The sequence below is a fragment of the Carlito syrichta genome, unplaced genomic scaffold (genome assembly GCF_000164805.1).
Source record: "Carlito syrichta isolate Samal-C Ts95f unplaced genomic scaffold, Tarsius_syrichta-2.0.1 Scaffold302566, whole genome shotgun sequence".
Lineage (NCBI taxonomy): Eukaryota > Metazoa > Chordata > Mammalia > Primates > Tarsiidae > Carlito > Carlito syrichta.
Window position 1 is genome coordinate 41,119 of NW_007246662.1, and position 4,713 is coordinate 45,831.

General features: G+C 47.9%; 2 non-coding genes across 2 annotated transcripts; both read right to left on the reverse strand.

Annotated features, from left to right (window-relative positions):
• Positions 1-3,801: 3,801 nt before the first annotated feature.
• TRNAE-CUC lies at positions 3,802-3,873 on the reverse strand. The gene has a single exon. It is a non-coding gene; the product is annotated as a tRNA-Glu (tRNA).
• A 390-nt stretch (positions 3,874-4,263) lies between these two features.
• Positions 4,264-4,369, reverse strand: TRNAL-CAA. The gene is made up of 2 exons: positions 4,332-4,369; positions 4,264-4,309 (listed from the first exon to the last, which is right to left on the reverse strand). It is a non-coding gene; the product is annotated as a tRNA-Leu (tRNA).
• Positions 4,370-4,713: the final 344 nt, after the last annotated feature.

The following is a 4,713-nucleotide window of genomic DNA, read 5'->3' on the forward strand; positions in this document are numbered from 1 at the left end:
GAGTCCTCCTCTCTTCTATATTCCTTTCATCTAAACCTAGCCCTAGCCACCCTCTCTATCTTCACCGCTCCACCTCCCATGTCTACAAATTTTAAAAGAAGTTGGGAAATTAGGTGCAGCTGGTCCTTGAATAACATTGTTTCATTCTGCATCATTTTATTATAATGTAGATGATTTTAAAAAAAAAAGATTCCCAGTTGAGACTACTGTCTGAGTGGGTTTTCTCCAGGTACTCAGATTTTCTCCCACATTCCACAGATGTGCACAGCAGGTAAACTGGCCTGTCTGAATTGACCCAGCCTGAGGGCATGTGAGCAGCCCTGAGATGGCATGGGGACCAGTCTAGGGATGGCTTCTACCTTCAGCTCTGGGACAGGCTTTGGCCAACCAATACCCTGTACCAGAATAAGCATGTAAAAGTTGATCTTACTTGGGTTTTTTAAATCTTTCTTAACTGGGCGTGGTGGGTCACTCCTGTAATCCCAGCACTTTAGGAGGTCAAGGCAAGAGGCTTGCTTGAGTACAGGAGTTCAAGACCAGCCAGAGCAACATAGTAAAACCATGTCTCCATAAACATGAAAAAAAAATTAGCCAGCTGCAGTGGTGCACACCTGTATTCTCAAGTACTCGGGAGGTTGATGTGGAAGGATCACCTGAGCCCAGAAGGTCGAGGCTGCAGTGAACCATGATGATGTCATTGTACTCCAGCCTGGAAAACACAAGTGAGACCTCAACTCAAAAAATATATATGAGCTGGGCTCGGTGGCTCAGCCTGTAATCCCGCGCCTTTGGGGTGAGTAGATTGCCTGAGCCCGCAGGTTTGAGACCCGCCTGGGCAGCGAGACCTCATCTCTACAATAAATAAAAAAATCAGCCGGGCGTGGTAGCACATGCCTGTAATTCCGGCTACTTGGAAGGCTGAGGTGGAAGGATTGCCGGAGCCCAGCAGGTGAGGCTGCGGTGGCCGGGAGAGGCCACCGCACTTTAGTCTGGGCGACCGAGTGAGACTCCAACTCAAAAATGTATTTCTTAAATGTATGTAGTGTTCACATTTATTTCATTGTTTAATATAATAACTATTTTGTGTCTTTACTTAGAAGTTGGATGATTTTGTGAATAGAAATAGTCCATAGGAATGTAACTCTTGTTTTTATCAATTAGCCTACAGTAAAATTGGTTTCGTTTTATGCTGTTACTTAAAGTCACCATCTCCAAGAACCTACTGACAACATTGAGGACTTGCCATGCTGAGATGGGGGCAACCGTGCAGCCCGCAACGTGTTCAGTGCTTTTCTCTGCTATTACAGCAGCTTCCAGTGACATATTTTAACATGACTCTGTTTTCCAGATGAGAAAAACTAATTCTCAAAGAGCTTAAGTAGCATACCTAAAGTCACAAATGCCAATCCAACTCACTTTGAATGTTCACTGCTTGTCTTACTTTTTTCTGTGTTCCCGAAACAAATTGTGATTTACTTTGGAGACATTCAGCAATGAATATGCTGACTATTTACATAATTAAGTGTTCTCAGAATGCACGGGGCCCCAGCTGTGTGGTCTGTTCTCTACCTCCCTCCCCAGTCTCTGGATCTTCCAGTCCAGCAGTCCTAGGGTTGAAGAGTCAGGCAGATGGAGTTGATACTGAGGATGCCTTTCTAGCAGATAGACAGTGAGACAACTTGGCAGACAGGTGCACGAGGTCTGGAGAGGCCCATCATTCGGCAAAGACCTGGTGTGAACTAAGGGACCCCTTAGGGGTATGAGTTAATTATCCCGATAGCTACAGGGAAAGATCAAATGACTGTGAAGGGAGGGGATGGTTCATCATCAAGGCAACGAGGTGCCTTCAGGAAGGCTTTGGAACCGACAGAGAGAGACAGGGCCATGCTCTTTCACCTGGGCCAGAATAGCATGCTACCAAGGAACCAAATAGCATCTGGGATTTTTGTCCTACTTGCAAGTTGAGTGGACCTGGCACAGTCTTGTGGATACTGACAGAGAACACTAGACTCGTGAATCAGAAATAAAGGACTTATCACTCATGGCACAGCAAGCAGTATGAGCACCCCATGCTCCATGTCTCAAGGGTGAGGGGTGGGTGGACACTGTGGGCTTGCATTGCAGGATCACTGAGCTCAGAGAATTACCAATTTTATAGGAAGCAGTAAGCAAGCCTGATCTTTGTTTGCAGGGGAAGACATGACTTTAGCCCTCAAAGTTATCCCTAAAATAGAACCCTGAGAAACGGCCCAAGCAAAGTGCGGTCAGGGCCTTGCGTTCAGGGCATGCCCAGAAGGAGTGTGCAGGGACATTTGGGCCACTGGCAATTGTTTCTCCCAGCACCAACTCGCCTAGACCCCAAGTACCTCCTTAGAGGTAGTGCATTCCAGTCTGGGCGACAGAGTGAGACTCCAACTCAAAAAAAAAAAAAAAAAAAAGAAATAGCATCAGTAAGTCTGTCCTGTGGAAAGACCCAAATGTGTGTAGACCTGGTTATGTTTGACCTTGTATAGCTCATGACACCAGGGAGGTAGGGTGTAGAAGAAAATAGCCCTGGCCTGCGGGTCAAGAAAAGGTGCCCAGAGAGAAGTAATACTTTGGAAAAGAACAGATCGGGCCTATAGGCTCAGAATATGCCTACACTGTATATAGGTTCAGAATATTACAAAATGTCAAGATAGAACTTAAATGTGACTTAAGAGTTTTCAAGTATTAAGATATATTCTTTCCTACAGCCTTTCTAACTAAGAAAAAAAAGGCAATGAAAAGTTCAGGATAAAAACAAAAAGACATTTTAGGGACAGTTGGAGGAAATTTGAATGTAGACTGGCGTATGATGATGTTAATGGCAATTTTCTTAGGTGTAGCATGGAGTAATGGCATGTCTGCAACCATCTGATGGTGCAGATGCAACTTTGGCTAGTTTTACAGACCCCAATTTTCGAACAGGATAGGGAGAATCTATACCTGTACCTATACCTATACCTATACCTATACCTATACCTATACCTATACCTATACCTATACCTATATGTCTATCATTTATCTTCTAGACACACCACGGGAGTGGCAGGGGGAGCAGAGGTTATGGCATTGTTTCAAATATTTCCACTTATTCTCTTTCTCTCTCTCTCTCTCTCTCTGTCTCTCTCTCTCCCCTTCCTTCCCTCCTTCCTTCCTTCCCGGTTGGGAGACTCACCCCATCGCCCAGGCCGGAGTGCAGGGACATACGGCCACCCCTGGGTCCATTCGCTAGGCTCCTGTGGTCCTTCCGCCTCAGACTTCCAAATAGTCGGAACTCCAGGCGCGCGCTACCATGCCCGGTTAATTTTTGATTTATTGTAGAGACAAGATCTCGCCAATCTGCGTGGGCTGGTCAGTATTTCCACTTATTTTCTAAACAGAGAGGTGGATGTTGGGGTGAAGGAGAAGCACCTGACTTCCATAGCTGAGACCCCTCCGTGGCCTGCCCCTCTAGGCAGCCAGGTGCAGTTCTGCTAGCCTTGGGACTCCTGGGGAAACCGAACTCTGCCATAATTCTGAGACCAGGCATGTCCAGCAGCCCCAGGACACCTTTTCGGATCATTGTGTGCTGCCTGCATTGTTTCTTTTTCTTAATTAAGATAAATTAAAGTAAAGGTCAATGCCCAGCACATAGCCGACGCTCATAAGCCATAGTAAGACTAACTTCAGGTAATTACTCTCTGCAAAATAGGAGGATATCAGACGCATTTTAGCTTTATTATTATTTAAGTAAATAAGTCCTTTGGACGCTTAGGAAGAATTTTGTCAAAACGCTGTTTCCCTGGCCGGGAATCGAACCCGGGCCGCGGCGGTGAGAGCGCCGAATCCTAACCACTAGACCACCAGGGAAGATGTGCTTTTGCCTCTTGGCAATATGCTATACTAAGGGAGAATCACGTGACGTAAATTGCACAAAATGATTTGATTGGGTGTTGGTGAAGCTGCTAATAGCGCCTCCCTCTCCTCACTAGGCAGCCGTTTCGCTGCGGCAGATCGGTACAAACGGGTAGTGGAGAACAGGGACGGGTAGAGTCTAGTTGTGACCTTACTGGAGAAGAGAAAGAAATACCAACGGGCTCTGGGAAAGTTTTGGGGTTCCCTTATCCCTTAAGGAGAAGTTTTATAAAAAAGCTGGGCAATCCCTTCGCGTCCCCTCCCACTGTGGGAGCTCCTCTGTTCTCTCAATAAATCCTGCTTTCTTACTTTGCTTTCTTACTTTCCGAAAAGAAAAAGAGGACGTGTCAGAAGTGGGATTCGAACCCACGCCTCCATATGGAGACCAGAATGCCCGCAGGCAAGGTACGCACCTTGAGTCTGGCGCCTTAGACCACTCGGCCATCCTGACACTTGGAAACGGGCTTGCTCTCACTGACTCTAGTACTTGCCTCGGAGCGCGGTCCCGCAGAACTTCATTCAGGAGCCCTGCCGTGCAGCCCAGCGCGGCCGGGACATTCTAGGACCTCTTGTGGCCGCCTCCAGGTCCCCTCGGAGATCCCGGGAGCGCCGTGACTGAGACGCTGCCGGGACTGGCCATCACCGCTCTAGCGGCCTGGAATGGAAGCTCAGGGACTGGGGCTGGTGAGCTCCGCGTCGGCGCCCGGGCCTACCAGCGCCCGAACCGCAGCGGGAAGGGAAAGCGGACGCCTGCGCCCCACACCCAGGTGAGCGGGGACACCAGCCGCAGAATGG